Source organism: Equus caballus, chromosome 14, assembly GCF_041296265.1.
Source record: "Equus caballus isolate H_3958 breed thoroughbred chromosome 14, TB-T2T, whole genome shotgun sequence".
Classification (NCBI taxonomy): domain Eukaryota; kingdom Metazoa; phylum Chordata; class Mammalia; order Perissodactyla; family Equidae; genus Equus; species Equus caballus.
In genome coordinates this window covers 58,841,246-58,859,014 of record NC_091697.1, presented here as the reverse complement: position 1 = coordinate 58,859,014, position 17,769 = coordinate 58,841,246, and the positions used below count along the sequence as shown (strand labels likewise).

The 17,769-nt window shown below is 41.7% G+C and overlaps 1 long non-coding RNA gene across 12 annotated transcripts in view; it reads left to right on the top strand.

Moving 5' to 3' along the window:
* LOC102147598 (uncharacterized) overlaps positions 1-17,769 on the top strand; it is a 60,184-nt gene that overhangs the window by 1,301 nt on the left and 41,114 nt on the right. For 3 of the 12 annotated variants that reach the window (XR_011425079.1, XR_002799657.2, XR_011425078.1), the window contains exons 2-3: positions 11,037-11,149; positions 17,367-17,497. The exons of 2 other annotated variants lie outside the window; for them this stretch is intronic. This is a non-coding gene — a long non-coding RNA (uncharacterized lncRNA). Of the gene's footprint in view, positions 1-1,446; positions 1,483-11,036; positions 11,150-17,366; positions 17,501-17,769 lie in introns of those variants that run through there. 7 more of the 12 variants (XR_011425073.1, XR_011425072.1, XR_011425075.1 and 4 more) reach the window with 4 other exon arrangements.

Genomic DNA, 17,769 nt, shown 5'->3' with positions numbered 1-17,769 from the left:
GCCCAGCTCATTCGTTGTAGCGAGAATTGGACTCCACCTAAAGGCTGTGGAGACAGCCTCTGTCCTTGGGGTGTTTCCCATGCCCTGGCAAGAGAAAATGGATATGCACGTTGCCCACAGGGCCAGTTGTGTGAGACAAGCATACATGGGAGAAGACACTGAGTGTTGGAAAGTAAAGTGGCTGAATCTGCTGGCACTTGACTTAGGACGTTTGAGTGATGGCAGTTTTCATAGCCTGCACCCGCCTTTTACCCAATTTTTGTCTCAATAAAAATAAATTCAGCCTAGTCACATGGATCTGTTCATAAGGCCCATTACTAAAACAAAAGTTGAATGATCTTAACTTTGAAAATAGAGGTCTGAATTTGACAAAAGATGGCCCAAGGTCCTAATTTTTAAAACATGGGGTTCCCCCCCATGTGGAGTATTCATTGCTTTTATTTTATTTTATTTTTAAGATTGCCACCTGAGCTAACATCTGGTGCCAGTCTTTTTTTTTCTTTCTCCCCCAAACCCCCCAATACATAGTTGTATGTTCCAGTTGTAGGTCCTTCTGGTTGTGCCATGTGGGACACTGCCTCAGCATGGCTTGATGAGCGGTGCCATGTCCACTCCCAGGATAGGAACCCGGAAACCCTGGGCCGCCAAAGTGGAGTGCTCAAACTTAACCTATCGGCCATGGGGCCGGCCCCTGCTCTTAGAAAATACTGCCTTTATCATGAGCCGGAAAATCAGATTCTTTGATTTTGTCACTTACCTTCAATGAGCTATTCTTTTTCTTCTGCATTCCCTAATGTCCCTCTCTTCTCTCTCCCTCCTGTTACCTGAATTTAAACTGTACTAGGTGGTTCTCTCCCTTTCCTCTCATCTTCTGTCTGCGGGTGGCGGGGAGGGGTGGTGTGGTAGCCCCCATCCACCGCATTTTCACCACCCCAGGTTCTTGCTTCCATGTTGCTGAAAACTGAATGACTCAGCTAAAGACCAAGCGAGCCACTGTCTTCCCCACTACCTTCTTTTCTCCTTAGCTTTATCATTCGTTGTTTTAGCCACCAGCATGTGATGCACTTTATTACATTTTTTGCTAGGAAAGTAATGCATGGGACTTTATTTTTCTTAGGATCTCAGGCCTACAGAATTGAATTGCTCATACTCCACAGTTCGTGGCACACTATAATCCTTGGTCCATTTAAAGTTTCTCTTTCGTTCTGTTTTATTTTATTATTTCCTCCTTTTATCCTCCATTTCTCTCTCAACACCTCCCGCCCCACCCGGCCCAGACTTAAGCAGCAGCGCTGGTATATTTGTTTGTTTTTCCAAACTACCTTTCATTATATCTTCTTAGAAAATATGTGTCTTTAAAAGATAGGTCATGTTTTGCTTTTGTTGCACTTACTTAAATAAATACCATTGTGCTGTAAATCTCATGCTGTTTCTTTTTCTCCCCTCAGCATTATGTTTTTGAATCAGACCATGTTGCTGTAGGTGAGTCTAGTTCATTACTCCTGGCTGTTGCATAGTTTTCTTTCAAAAGCGTATCCTACAAGTATTTAACCAATCTCCTGGGACTAGACATTGGGTGGGTGGCCTCCAACTCCTTCTTTCTACAAACGGTGCTGTCTCCATGTGGTCTTGTGCTAGAGTTTCTCTGAGATAGATGACAGATAGATATGAGATTGCTGGTTCTAGGAAACTTGCATGATGTCTCTTGCTAAAAATGCTACCTTGTGCTGCAGAATGGCTGCATCAGTTTCCTCCCACCAGGAGTGCATGAAGTGCCTTTTTCAACATCTGTCAACACTATTATCTAATTTACTGTTTTTTGTCAAACTGGTAGGTTAAAGCAGTACTCCAGTTCTGTTTTAATTGAGCATCTCATCTTATTGTTTTGCCATTTGTGAAGTGCCTGTCTGTTTCATTTGCCCTTCTTTTCTTTGAGTTTCTGATATTTTTCTATCTGGTTTGCATTTTGTTCCTTATTTATTGATATCCTTCCATATTACGATGTTAATCCTTTGTCAAAGGTAGATATTGTAACTCTTTCCCTAGTCTTGTCACCCATCTGTTAACCTCATTTACGGTCTCCTTTTTATTATTAACAGCTTTATTGAGACATAATTTACATACCATAAAATTCACCTGTTTAAAGTAGAAAATTCAGTGATTTGTAGAGTATTTACAGAGTGTATAACTGTCACCATAATCTAATTTTAGAACATTTTTATTATTCCATTAGCAGTCACTCTCCAATATCCTTAATATGCCCCTCCCCAGCCATAGGCAAGCACTAATTTTACTTTCTGTCTCTCTATACTTGCCTTTTTCTGGACATTGCATGTGAATGAGATTATGCAATCTGTGGTTTGTTGTGACTGGCTTCTTTCACTTAGCATAACATTCTGGAGGTTTATCCACGTTATAGCACGTTCAGTAGTTTGTTCCTTTTTATGGCCCAATAATATTCTGTCATATGGATGTACTGCATTTTGTTTATCCATTCATCAGTTGATAGGCATTTAGGTTGTTTCTACTTTTTGGCTATTATGAATAATGTTTCTGTGAACATGCATGTCTACATTTTTGTGTGAACATATATTTTCATTTCTCTTGGGTATATACCTAGAAGTGGAATTGAATTGCTGGATCAGATAGTATCTCTATGTTTAAACTTTTGAGGAACTTCCAGACTGTTTTCCAAAACATTTTATAATCCTACGAGGAGTGCATGAGGGTTCCAGTTTCTCCACATCCTCACCAACAGTTGTTGTCTGTCTGTCTTTTTGATTATAGCCATCCTAGCAGGTGTGAAGTTGTAGCTCATTGTGGTTTTCCCTGATGATTAACAATGTTGAGGATCTTTTCATGCACCTATTAACCATTTGTATATCTTCTTTGGAGAAATGTCTATTCAGATCTACTTTTTAAATTGGATTATTTGTCTTTCATTATTGAGTTGTAAGAGTTCTTTATATATTCTGGATATATGTCCTTTATGAGATATATGAGTTGCCAATAGTTTCTCCCATTCTGTGAGTTGTCTTTTCACTTTTTTGGTGGTGTTCTTTGAAGCAAAAAAATTTCAGGTTTGTTGAGATCCCGCTGATCAATCTTCTCTTTTATTTCTTGTGATTTTGGTGTCATATCTAAGAAATCATTGCTTAACCCAAGGTCATGAAGAGTTACTACTGTGTTTTCAGCTAAGAGCCTGAAAGTTTTAACTCTTACATTTAGGTCTATAGTCTACTGTTTTTTAACATAAATTTTTTAACTTTATGTAGTCGTATCCATAATTTTTCTCCTTTTAGTTTGTGTTACTTGTGTCTTAAGAAATCCTTGCCTACCTGAAGATCATAAAAATTTTTTTCTATGTTTTCTCCTACTAACTTTATTGTTTCCTCTTCTGCATTTACATCTTTAATCCAATTGGATTTTGTCTTTATTACTATGGCTTTGTAATATGTCTTAGTACCTACCTTTTTGCTTTTCTTTTTCAAACTTTTCTTAGGTTGTCATGGACTTGTTCTTCCATAAACATTTTAAAATCTGTTTGGAAGGTTCACAAAAAGTCCTCCTGAAATTTTTATTGGAATTTAGTTGAAATCATAGATCGATCTGGGAACAATTGATACTTTTCAATGTCAAGTCATCTCACCCGTGAATATGGTCTATCTCTCCATTTGTTCATGCTTTCTTTTATGTACTTTAATAGAATTTTGAAATTTTCTCCGCAAGGCTCTTATGCATTCTTTATTAAGATAACCCCTAGATTCAGTAATATTGCTATTATAAGTGGTATTTTATTTTGTTACGTTATTGCCTGTAATACTGTTACGTATTTTCTCTCTCTCATTTTTTTTGGGTGGGGGAGTTGGTTGCTAGTGGTGTGGAGAAATGCAATCAATTGCTTTTAGGTTGGCCTCGTATCCAGCTATCTTTCTGAACTCCTATTCATTCCAATGGTTTTTCTGTGGATTCTCTTGTGAGTTCTATGTAAATAACTATACCAGTTGCAGACACTGACAACTTTTATCTCTTTCCTTCCAATTTTATACTTTTCTTCCTTTTTATTATCGCCTCATAGAGGCTACTGCCTCTACAATTCTATTACATGGTGGTGGTGATGGCAGGCATCTTTGTCTTCTTCCATTCATTAAAGGAAATATAGTTTCTCTATTAAATGTGATGTCAGCTATAGGTTTGTGGATGATCATCTTTAACAAGTAAAGGAGGTCCCTCTCCTTGGGATCTGAGATACCAAGGAAAATAAATAAAATCTCATGCATTACTTTCTAATGAAAAAATTAATAATGAAATGTATCACATGTGGTGGCTAAACCAATGAATAATCAAGCTATGAAGAAAAACAGGTGATGAGAAGGACAGAGGCTTGTTCTCATAATCCTCCTTTTCTAAGAGTTTTTTTAAAAATCACCAATTAGTACTGAACTTTGTCAAAAGCTCTTTCTCCATCTAGTGAGATGATGATGTGGTTCCCTCCTCACTCCTATTTCCATGTGTTATTAGGGTATATAATGTTAGCTATTGTAACTACTCCAACACTTCAGTGGCTTAAAGCAATAAAGCTATTTATCGCCCCTGACACAGTCCAAGGGTGCTGGCAAGGTAGTGGGCTCTTCTTCACTTAGTTGTCAGAAAGCCAGGCTCTTTCTAGGCAGTTGCTTTCCCATCTAGGCATAAAGGATCAGTGGGTCCTTTATGTTGTCCAGAGATGACATATATCACTTCTACTCACATTCCTTTGGCAAGGACTAGTCACATGGTCCCACCTGGTTGTAAGGTGGTTGGGAAGTATAATGGTGTTCCTAGGAGGAAGTGGAGGACAGAGAGATGGTGAGCAGTAGTAACCTCATCCACAACCCATTAATGTAGTGAATAACATTGAAAGCTTTTCTGACTTTGAACTGTTTATTATTTTATCATGATATATTCTTAATATGCTTTTGGATTTGATTAGATAATATTTTATTTAGATGTTTAGCATCCATATTTATAAGTAGACCTGGCCTGCATTTTTCTTTTTTCAACAGTCCATATTCCAGATTTCAAAATTATAGTAACCTTAAGTTGGCAGTGTTTCTTCTTTTTTCTGTTTTCTGAAGCAATGCATTTAAGATAGAGATCATTTGTTCCTTGGAAGTTTGTAGAATACACTTGTAAATCTTCTGGGCCCAAGCCTTTATGGGGAAGAGATTTTTAAAATCATTTCAATTTCTTAAATGGCTGTTCACATTTTCTATCATTTTTATGCTAATTTTGGCAATTTTTCTAGAAATTTATTCGTTTTCAAAATGTTTTGTCATATAGTTACTTATATTATTCTTTTATAAGTTTTTAAATGTCTGCTGTATTTGTAATTTCCTCTCTTTTTCTGTAGTCTTTCTTTTTTTCTATCTTCTGTCAGTTATTCTTGGTAAGTTTTCCTAGAGGCTTGTCTATTTTCAAAGAAATACTTTGGATTTTATTAACCTCCTTTATTTTTTTTCCTGTATATCCTCTATTTCATTGATTCTGTCCTTATACTTATTATTTCATTTCTTCTTGTTTCTATGGTTACATCCTATTTGTAATAGATTCAACTAATATAGACACTCATAAAGTGAGATAGGAAAGTCCACTCCTGTCTCCTGCCATCCCATTATTTATAGGCAGCCACAGTTACCAAATTTGTGTATTTTTCTGGACCCTTTTCTCTGCTTATACATTTTTCTACAAGTTTCTAAACTATATAAGTTATGGGCCTCTTTCTGTGGTATACACACATACACACACACACACATATCCATTAAAATGGAATATCATAATTTATTTATCCATTTTCCATTAATGGGTATTTAGGTTGAAAGTATTGGTTTTTTAGTAGTGGAATTTAATTCATTCATATTTATTTTCATCACTGATAAGCGTGACCTTATTTCTTTTCTTTTTTTTTTTTTGAGGAAGATTAGCCCTAAGCTAACATGTGCCACCAATTCTCCTCTTTTTGCTGAGGAACACTGTCCCTGAGCTAACATTCATGCCCATCTTCCTCCTCTTTATATGTGGGATGCCTGCCACAGCATGGCTTGACAGGTGGTGCCTTGTCCACACCTGGGATCCAAACTGGTGAACCCCGGGCCGCCAAAGTAGACTGTGCGAACTTAACCGCTGTGCCACTGGGCTGGCCCTGTGACCTTATTTCTGACATCTTGTTTTGTCATATAGTTATCATGAGTTCTTCCTTTTTTTTTTCTTGTGACTTCTTCTGGATTCATCAAAGTGTCTTTGTCCCCATTCCTACCTTCTTTTTATTTAGTGACTTGGAATTCTGTATCTTACTAGGAGCCTTCATTAAGTTCTTAAGTGTAGATAAACTATTTCCCTATAAATGTCAAAAATTAATCAGAATCTCTAAGCTCCTTCCAAACATAAGAAACTTTTTAGCATGTTTTTAATTCTCTTCTCCTTCCCCACTTTTCCCCCACAGGCCCACACGCTAATGAGTGTCTGCCCAGGAATTATTGAAATAATCTGGAAGCTTCCTATTATTAACTTTCCATGCTTGCTTCAAAATACACTTTCCTTTTTCTATTTTAGAAATATTTTCTTAACAGTTGCATTGATCTGTAGCCTATTTGTGCAATTGCCTATCACGCCAGGATAGGAAGGCTTCACCGTGTGTTTCTTTTAGTTTTCATTGATTTGCTGAAAATTTATAGTGAGTTGTGTCTCATGAGTAGTGCTTCTCTGGGTCTCTTATTTCTCAAAAGCGTACTTTGGAATCCATGCTATTCTGATCCTCATTTGACCTTTGCTGGCAAAGAAACATTCTGAAATATTTGCAAATGCTAAAGTCACTTCCTCATGTTTTGCTGAGTTTACTTTAGCTTGGTTAAACCAAGCGCAATATCACTTTGTTTAAACTTACCACTAGCTGAAGGTTCATGTAATGGCCTTGCCCCAGGGTCAGAGACTGGCAGGAGTATGAAAATAGCTTTGGAAATTCAGCTGCTGAATAGTTTACACTAAAAAGCTTAACATTTTAGTTTATAACTCTCAGTATTGAGGGTGAAGTACAGTGGGCACTCTCATAGTAAAACTATGGTAAAACTAACTTGGATGGTGTTTAGCAAAATCTTCTTAAAGTGTCCAAAACTTTTATCCCAATAATTCTACTTTCAGGACTATATCCTAAGACGTGTTTCCCACGTGAGGTTATTACAGGTGGCACAGGGTAATTCTAGGTGAAGCACATTTGCAGCATCGTCTGACACTGACTCACGCAGTGAGAAAGTTATTGCCCTGCTCAATTCCTTGTCCATCTTTTGATCGTGGGAAGAAGAAAAATCTTAGCGTGGTGCTAGTATGTCTTGAACATTTCTCTAAGCTTTTCTAATCTCCTTTTTGATATAAAACAATAAGCAAAGGGGCAGCAGTATCTAACCTATATTTTCGCTATGCTGTTTTGTTTTCCATTGTGTTTATTTTTACTGTTGCTTTCATTGAGCACATAGGATGCTAGTTTCCCATTTGCGATAGTGAGTAAGGTTGGTTTTTAAAATACATTTATTTAAGGACAAAAATGAGTTGATTTACAGAGACATGGTAAATACGGATGTATTTAATAACGGTGAATTAGTAATGGTGATGTATGAATGACTGAAATGTGCGAAACGTGACCCTAAGGAATAATCAAGCTTTAGACACAGATGTTAAATGGGGGTGTTCTTTATGGGGTTGTTCCTCCCAGTGTGACTTCTGTTATCAGAAAGTTAGAAACCACTCAGTTTTCCAGCAATAAGGGATTGGTTCAGTGATTTTGATACCTTCCTATGATGGAATACTGCCAACTATTTAAAAAGTATATTTAATGACATGGAAAAATTATATACTATTAAATAAAACAAAACTGGTTGCAAAAGGAAAATATACACAAGAAAGAAAGTTAAGAAGAAAGTATATATATCTATATAGCTACATATTTATACACTCTATATACTGAAGTTATTGGAAAAAAGATTAGAAGAAAGTATTTCCAAATAAGTTATCTCTGGATGGTTGGGACTACAGGAGATTTTTGTGTTCTCTAATAATAAACATATGTCACTTTTGTCACCAGAAAAACAATACATACATATGTCTATTTTTTAATTAACCTGTTCCAGCCGTAACAGGGCTGCCTGGTATTTTGCATCTGCAGCTCCTTACATGCTCCTAGAATCCAGTTAGGTCCCGGTGGCCCGCTGCAAAGCCATGGGGGATGGTGCCCTTTATAATTCCCTGTCACCCCTCAGTACACTCCAAGGTATTTGGTCTTGGTGGGTGTATAGTTATACTTTTGGAGTAAAATAGGGTCAATATATCTAAAATTCTTTGAAATAATTTTTGTTGCCTTTTCTTCTCAACAGCCCTATTAGGCAGGACCAAATTAAGATTCCACTTTTTCAGTAGATCTGAATCATTAAATAGAAATAGAGTAGATGCTAAGAGAGGGTCTCCTAGTTTCTCATTTGTTCTCTTTCTTTAATTTCTGCAGTATTCTAGTGACCATGAGATTTCATGTTGTATATAATCGTGGTTCTGCATCACCTAGGCTGGAGATGTGCAGATTTAAATTTGGATGCCTCCTTTCCAGCATTACAAAATCTCTCTTTTAGGAAGAAAAAAATGTTCACTGCAAGGCCTAATGCTTGGAAAAAATAATTGCTACCTTTTGCCTAATATAAATTCCCAGGATGTTACTTCTTAGAGCTTGTTCCTGGAAACCCTGGGCTCCTTTGTGTGAATGGGGTTGGCAGGTCCCTGGTAAGTGAGTAAATGGTGTCTCTCTCTGGGAGTGGTCTTACAGCCCTGGTGTGAGCTTACTTCTCCTGCAAAGGATGCTGGGCTCTGCCCAGGGTGAGCTAGCCAGGTCCTGAGCCTGAGAGAGTCCTGCTGTGGCATTCCAGCAATATCCACCAGGTTGCAGCAAGACATTTGACTGGCCGACTCCTCCCCTCGTGGGGTCCTTCAACTCCTCTCCACCCCCACTGCCACCATTGTGGTTCAAGCTCTCACATCTCTTGCCTGGGTAACATGGTGACCTCCAGCTGGTCCCTGCCGACCCTTCCCCTTACCTCTAGTCTGTTTTTCCACAGAAGCCAGTGTGTATTAGTCGCCTATTACTGCTGTAACCAATCACCACAAAATTAGTGGCTTGAAACAACACAAGTTTATTATTTTACAGTTCTGAAGGTCAGAAGTCCTAAAATCAAGATTTCAGCAAGTCTGTGTTCTTCTGGAGGCTCTGGAAGAAAATCATTTCATTGCTTTTTCCAGCTTCTAGAGGCTTCCTGCATTTCTTGGCACACGGCCCTTTCCTCCATCTTTAAAACCAACAAGTGTTTCTCATGCTGCATCCGTCTGACACTCCTCTTCTGTAGTCAGATCTCCCTCTGCCTCCCTCTTATCAGGACCCTTGTGATTACATTGGGCCCACCTGGATAATCCAGGATACTCTCCCCATCCCAAGGTTCTTAACTTAATCACATCGACAATATCCCTTCCATGTAAGGGAACATATTCACAGCTTCTGGGAACTCAGACATCAACATCTTTGTCAGGGCCATTATTCAGCCTGCCACATAGTGTAATCTTTTCAAAACACACGCATCCGGGGCCAGCCCTGCGGCCAAGTGGTTAAGTTCGCATGCTCTAGTTCAGATCCTGGGTGTGGACCTCCTCACTGTTCATCAAGCCATGCTGTGGCAGCATCCCACATAGAAGAACTAGAATGGCTTACAACTAGGATATACAACTATGTACTGGGGCTTTGGGGAGGAAAAAAAAAAAAGAAGATTGGCAACAGATGTTAGCTCAGGGCCAATCTTGCTCACCAAAAAAAAAAAAGGTTGCCTTAAAAAAAACACACACACACTGACACACATCCAACCACATTACTCCTTTGCCTAAGACCCTGTGTGATGCTCTAGTTCTCAGAGGATAAAGACCTCTTGTGGCTGGGAGTGCCATGAAAGGGCTGCTCACTCCCGTTCTCCACCTCCCCCTGCCTCCTTTCTCCCCATTCCACCTCTGGCTTGCTGTCCACAATCCAGCCTGTGCACGTGGTGTGCTTTTTACCAAGGATGCTCTTCCTCCCCATGCTTCATCCCAGTCCTTCCTGAGGCTCCAGACAAGGTCAGAGACCTGTGCCATTCTGCTATCATACTTACCACAGGTTAACATCTTTGCATTTATTCAGGTGACCATTTGATTAATATATGCTTCTCCTATGTAAGTATTCCATATGGGCAGGGACCATGTCTATTTTTGCCCGTTTTGCACAGGGCCTGGCTTGTGGTAGATGCTTAGTAAGTACTTGGGAAAGAAAGAAAGAATGAATATTAATAGCATTGTCGTCACTCCCTGTCCCCTTCACCCTGCTTTTTCTTCTGCACAGCATTTATCACCTCTTCCATTATCACCTCCCTCCAACAGAACGGAAGCTCCACGAGAACAGGGGCTTTGTCTTTTGGGTTCACGCCTCTCTTCCCAGGTCTTAGAGCGTCTGGTGCCTAACGGGCACTTATAAATATTTGGGGAATGAATGGTCTGCAGGATGCTCAGAATCTCTCATGGAGTTTTCATATCTTACCCCTCTTTGAAATCAAATATTGTCAAGTTCTTCATTTTAATTATTCAGCCTAACTCAATAATCAGGCAAATTGGCAGAGACCTTCTAAAATAGTCACCTGTTTTTGTGAGGACTAATGAGTTAGTAAATGTAAATCATTTAGAGCAGTGTCTGGCACATGGTGAGCCCTGTGTAAGAGTTTGCTGTTGTTGTTAAGAAATGCTTGAGCCCTTGATAGTTTAGAATTTTTGCTGACTACGTCTGCTGCAGCTCTGTGGTAGGATCCCAAGCACAGAACTGAGTGAGTTCTCCTGGCTCTCGCACCAGGACGGGACTGAGGTCTTCCAGCTGCCTGATGACAGGCCCAGGCTCCCGGCTTCAGGTGAGTGATTTGGGCCATAGCTTGTACTTTTTCTTGTTTTGCCTGCAGGTGGCAGCACCTCCTGGGCTTCTCTGAACTCCAGGCAGTCCTGAGGCTGGACTGCAGAGAATGGAGAAAATGGTCTCCCTTCTGGAGACGTGAAACTCAGCCACCAGCCATGGGTGAGTTTAGAGCTTGACCAGAGTTTTCCTCTTATTTGTTCTACATTATTTGTTTTTTCAGTATAGGAATCGGTGTAAATCACATGTATTTGATTTTGAGGTGGTTTGTTGATTTTTACAGTTTTGTTTACAAAAATAAAAAACAACAGCAGTGGGGCTGGCCCGTGACCGAGTGGTTAAGTTCACGTGCTCTGCTTCGGCGGCCCAGGGTTTCTCGGGTTCAGATCCTGGGCGCGGACATGGCACTGCTCATCCAGCCACACTGAGGCAGCGTCCCACATGCCACAACTAGAAGGACCCACAACTGAAAATACACAACTATATACCAGGGGGCTTTGGGGAGAAAAAGGAAAAATTAAAAAAAAAATCTAAAAAAACCCACAGAACAATAGCAGTGAAGCCAGAAGTATTACTAGAATGTTGCAGAGGGAATGAGGGGCAAGGGAGCAACCTCTGTGCTGTGAGTGTGGTGTCCTTCCCGTCTACACCTGGGGCCCATCCCCTTTGCCATCCAGGGAGGCGGTACCCACCCAGAACAGTTCCCTTTAATTCAACAAGTGTGTGGGGAGCCGGAAGTGTAAGGTGTTCTCTGCATGGGCCTTGTGGTCTTTCTTCCAGTTGCTCACAAGGTGGGCTGTTCACGTACCACCAGAGAGCCAGCCCTGGCCTGGCAGAACTCAGGGTTTCCTTCTGCTCACCTAGACCTCACAGCCGTCTTGGTGGGCTTCTCCCTCTGACCCTCCCCTCCTCCCACAGCTGGTCATTTCACAGCCTAGCTTATTGATCCTGAGACCCTATTTGTGCTGCAATCTGAGCAGTTGAGTGGGGATTGTTTCTCTTCTATTTTGACCCAATTTGTTAGCTTTGCCCTCAACAGACAATAATTCTAAGTTTCATGTTTGGGAATAAGGGTACTGTCTGTCCTTAATGCTAAGGGCAACCACACAACTTCTTGGTGTTCTAACGAGGAATCTTGCAAAGATCCTCCCTGATTTTCAGCACCTGCTGGGCTTGGCGATGTCCTTCCCTTAGCTGTAGCCCCTTTAGGATTCTGTGACATCTTCCCTCAGCGTCACGAGTCTTTCTTTGCAGGGAGCTTGATGACCCCCTGTCCTTCACCACAACCTGTGCCAGCTTTGCCCCGAGCCTCTGTGTGTCAGGCACTTTCTCCACAGTTTACATCTCATTCAATCCCCACAAAAACCTGTCCAATAGGTGATATTATTCCTTTGTTACAAATATGGAAACCAAGGCGCAGAGATTCAGTTACTTACAGAGCTAAATGTAGGAAGCCAGGGTGGCAGCCCAAGGTCTCTGTAGCTCTTGCCTCTTATCAGAAAGTGAGGCTGGCCACCTCTGGGTAGAAGATGAATCACATTTGTTCTTGTAGACCTGGAAAGGGAACAAAGTGAAATTAGTGGAAACAAAATTATAATCCCCAAACAACTACTATTTCTAAATTTACTATCCTAACTTTACACAGTACTATTTTTTTTCTTATTTCATTTAACCTGACTCCTGGGTACGCACTAGTAAAATATTCCTTTATAGCTGTTTGCCTTATGTGCATCACTATGTGTACCAGTTAATGCAAGGCAGTTTTGTTGTTCATTTGAAGGACCTGTAACCTCCATAAATTAGAAAAGTTTTATTTGAAAAATTTGAAAAGTCTCCCTCTGAGCCCAGAAGATTCGGTGACCTGTTCGAGGACACGCACACTGATGAACCCTGAGCTCCCTGAGCGTGACGCTGTCTCACCCCAGTTCTGATAGCTGATGCAACCAAAGTCTAAATTGTTGTCAACGTCCATTATTTTATAAACCAGGTCACCCATGAGTGCCTGCTGATATCTGAACGTTTTAAAATATTATCGTTAAAACTGTGGTCAGTGAAAGAAAAGCTATCCTTTATCCTGGGGACACCTTCCTGAGCTCTGTTTTGGGGCACTTCCTCTCTGGCCACTCAGGACAAATTGCCTCAAGGACACGTTAACTGTGGATGTCACAGACTGATAGACTCACACGATAGTCACTCTCACAAACAGGTCACTAACTTGTGATTGTGGGGTATTATTTTCTTATCCTTTTTTTTTTAACAATCTTATTGAGACATAATTCTCATACCATACAATTCACCCATTTAAAATGTACGATTCAGTGATTTCTAGTGTATTCACAGAATTGTGTATCCATTACCACAGTCAATTTTAGAAGATTTTCATTACCCCCAAAAGAAACTCTGTACCCCTAAATTATCACCGCCTCCCCAACCTCCCCATTTTCCCCAGCCCCTGGCCACCACTCATCTACTTTCTGTCTCTGGATTTGCCTATCCTGGATATCATATAAATAGACCATACAGTATGTGGTCTTTTGTATCTGGCTTCTTTCGCTTAGCATGGTGTTTTCAAGGTTTGGCCATGTTGTAGCATGTGTCAGTACCCCATTCCTTTTCATTGCTGAATAATATTCCATTGTATGGGCATACCACATTTTGTTTATTCATTCATCATTTGATGGACATTTGGGTTGTTTACATGTTTTGACTATTGTGAATAATGCTGCCATGAACATTTTTGTGTACAGGTTTTTGTGTAGACTCTGATTGTGTTTTGTGACCTTGTAAGCTGTAATGAGCAAGTCTTGTTTTTAAAAATCCAAGAGAGGAAGAGGACTAAGTTGATGTTGTTTGAAATTTAAAGGGAAAATTTACTTGTTTGTGTAGATGTGGAATTGTATTCAAAAAGATTGTCTAACGTGAGGTTAAAATCAAAAGATAGTAGATCGAATCTTCTCCATATCACTTGAGTTTTCTAAATTCTGCCTTTTAATATTCTTGTTTAAAAAACATAAGAAAGAGGGGGCCGGCCCCATGGCCAAGTGGTTAAGTTTGCGTGCTCCACTTTGGCGGCCTGGGGTTTCCACGGTTCGGATCCGGGGCATGGACATGGCACCGCTTATCAAGCCACGCTGAGGTGGTATCCCCCATGCCACAACCAGAAGGACCCACAACTAAAAATATACAACTATGCACCCGGGGGCTTTGGGAGGAAAAGGAAAAAATAAAATCTTTAAAAAAAAAAAAATAAGAAAGAAATATGTGTTGGTCCTGAGGTCTCACTTGAAATAATGTGGAATTAGTTTGGGTGAAGGGTTGTACAAGACTTTCTTCCAGATGTATTTAGCAGGCGGGTGGGGGAAGCAGAGGCATGGACCAGAGAGAGGAATAAGGCAGGAGGAGAATGTGGGTGGTGTGGACACCCATCTGCTGTTGGTTCAGCTTCTCTATGGCCCACGCTCATGGCCACAGGGCACTGGCTGGTAATACCTAGTGTGGCTGTTGCTCGCTATCTGGGTGATGTTCGTCACGGCTGAGTACCTCTGTGTCCAGTTTCACTCTGCGTCTGACTCATAAAGTTCTGGTGTTGGGCTGTTGGTTTTTAGTAAAAGCAGGTGTTAGGAAGAATGTGTTGAAGGATGAATCAGCGCCTAAGGGACTTTGATAGACATAGTCCTAAAAACATTTCCGGGCTGTTTGTTGTGTTTTTTTTTAAAATATCAGTTAACAGTTTTCAGTTTAACTGTGTTTTCCTTCCTGAAATTTTTAAGTGAGGCTAGTCCTTGTGATTTATTCTATGTATTGTTTTTAGGGAGTTCCTCTACTCATCAAGTCTGGGTTGGAGATAGAGATGATTTTTTTTTCCACACAGACCAGGCACACAGAAATAGGAGTGATTTGAGTTTGTCTTCAATTTAATTTATTTCTATATCTTCATTTTCCTTCCCTTGGGAAGTAGAGGAAGTATTTGGGGGCATTTTAGCTGAATTCTAACTTCAGGTGAATCAGTCAGCAGGAATTTTTATGTATTATTTAATGCTTAGTGTGGGGAGACATCATAAGAGAAGAAACAGTTGCCCTCAAGGATCCCACGTTCTGGTTGGAGAGTCAAAACTTTGCTCCTGCCTATTAACACACACCATTTACACCACTGAGTGTCCAGTGTGAGGGCCCAGAAAAGCCCGAGTCAGGGAGGACTCTGTGAGGCCTGCCTTTAGGGCTGTAGTAAGCTGGGGTGGAAGAAAAGAAGGCAGTGATGGTTCCGGGCACAGGGGTGTGAGAAGGAGCAGGAGTGTGGGGAGGAGTCCGGAGGGATCACAAGGGGTCGGTGGGGTTTTTGATTTGGGTGCTAGTGGGATTGAACTATCAAGTCAAGGAGTTTGACTTTAACACCATAAAGATTAGGAAATAAAGACTTTTGAACAAGAGGTCAAGCTTCCTGTTTAAAGTAGAGTCTTTTATTTCCATTTTACACCTGAGAAAAGCAGTGCTTTTCAAATATTATCTTTTCCAGTAATTCTCCAAGGTCACATGTCTGGTGGAGGTTGGCTCTGCCAGACCTCGGAGTCCACACACACGCTCTCCCCTGCCCTGGCCTGTGTTATCTGCAGAGCACAGGTTGGTCTTTGGATCACCAAGGCTTCACCCAGCTCTGACCTCGTGTGACCCTGTGGGTCTATACATGACTGAGCAACTGTTTGTCAGTGTCACTCCCTGGGCTGAACCGGTTAGGAGGGGAACAGGGACTTTGGTTAGTCACTTCTCAACCTATCTGGGGCTTAGGGAAAGCAGGGGCAGGAACCTGACCAGGCCTCCATGGTCTGCACGGCAACAGTCCAGACAAGGTCTAAGAGCTCCAGGGTCTGTCAGGGGAGTTTTAGAGCTGTAGGTCCCTGGACAAGTCTTCCCTCCAAAGTGGGAGCCGCAGGGCTGATCGCAATCGGGGCAGGGTTGACAGCACAGCCGCAGCCGTGGCACAAGTTGACTCTTGTTCCTGCCCTAATCCTCCAGTGCAGCTGGAGAACGTGAGGACTCGGTGTGTACTGGAGTTTTCCATTTGTTCCTTCGTTCATTCCTTCACAGAGTATTCAGCAAATAGTGAAGCTCCTAAAATGTACCAGGCCCTGCTCTGGGCCATGCGCTTACAGCAACAAACAAAACAACCCAAGTTCCTGCCCTCATGGAGCTTACGGTCCCGTCTGGGAGATAGAAAATGCTCAGTACGATGTCAGGGAGCAGTAGGTGCTATGAGGAAGACTGAAGCAGGGGGAGAGGATAGAGTGGCAGGGCAGTCCAGGAAGACTTCTCTGAGGAGGGCGTATTCGATCAGAAACCTGGGCGAAGCCAGGAAGCAAGCAGTGTGAATGTGATCAGGCAGAGGGAACAGCAAGTTCACAGCGAGAAGGGGTTGTTTGGGGAGGGCAAGGAGGCCAGCACCTCAGGGAGCCAGGAGGAGAGTGGGAGGAGCAGAGGCTGCAGGGGAGGAGGGGCTGGCGGCGCAGCCTTGATGGCTGCCATAGGAAGATAGGACTTTGTTCTTGGCCTGGCCCTAAGGTGTGCTTGAGGCATTGTTCCTGGCTGGTTGGCCTGTAAATCTGTGGCCCTCCCAGAAAGTCTTGATCTACTCAGTTTCCATCTATCTAGTCCCTTTTCCGGCAGTGTTAAGCACCATTAGTTCTGTTGTCTGCCACTCTCAGCCCTGTCTGATACAGAGCTTTGTGAGGAGAGAGGGAGGACCAACTACATTTAGAACTGAATATCGTCCCACTTTGTCATGAAATAAAATGTTTTTAAGGTTAGGAAAGATGTACTTGGATATTACGTTAAAATGTTCAAATTTTGGTTGGAGGGGCTCTGCCCTGACACAAGTGGGCCTTTTATCATCACTGCCCCCCTTACCTCCCCCCTCCAGGAGCCAGGAGGCCGGTTCTGTCTCCCTCCTCACCTGCCAGCTGAGGGCCTACGATAGTCACCCTTGCTTGACCTCTCTGGTCTTACATGTAGAATTTGGCTAGTCATAGCATTCCTGCCCAAAGGAAAGGAGGGAGAAAGGGAAAAAATGACATACTGAGGGTCTTTCCCATCTTGGAGGTCTCTGATTCTTTGAACAGTTTCCACAGAATGTTCTTAAAGGGATTAGGAATGTTCCTTAAGTCATGTCCAGGGGGTCGAGGTTTATATTTGTATTATTCAACCCTCCCCCCCCTGCTTTTTTTTGCTTTCAAAACACTTCTACATCTGTCCTTGATCTTTATAAAATAGCTCCGTATGTCACAGTGGTTAAGAGCTTGGAAAAACAGACAGGGTACTGAGAGCCAGGTCCACCTTTATTAACTGTGTGACTGTGGGCAGGTCCCCTAATTTCCCTGTTCGTTCACAGTTTCCTCATCTGAAAATAGGACTGAAAATGATACCTACCTACCTCAACGGGCACTCTGAGAATCAATGTGATGATGCATCCTGCGTAGGGCCCGGCTCAGAGTGGAACCTCGGTGAACGTCAGCTGCGGTGGTGAGTATGTGTAATTATTCCCATTTAACAGGAAGGAAAGCCTAGACCAGGGAGGTTAAGTGACTTGCTTAAGGTCATGTGGAGAGTTAGAGGCAAAGCCTGGAATGGGAGCCAGGGCTCATGGAGTCCCAGGCCAGTGCTCTCTCCCCAGGATTCCTTTTGGTCTCTGGGAGAAAATGTTAATATACACGGAGGATTGTGTCAGAGCATAGCCCTTTGGCAGCTGGATCTGGCTTTTGTAGGGGATTGGGGGATAGGGCTCCTCAACACAC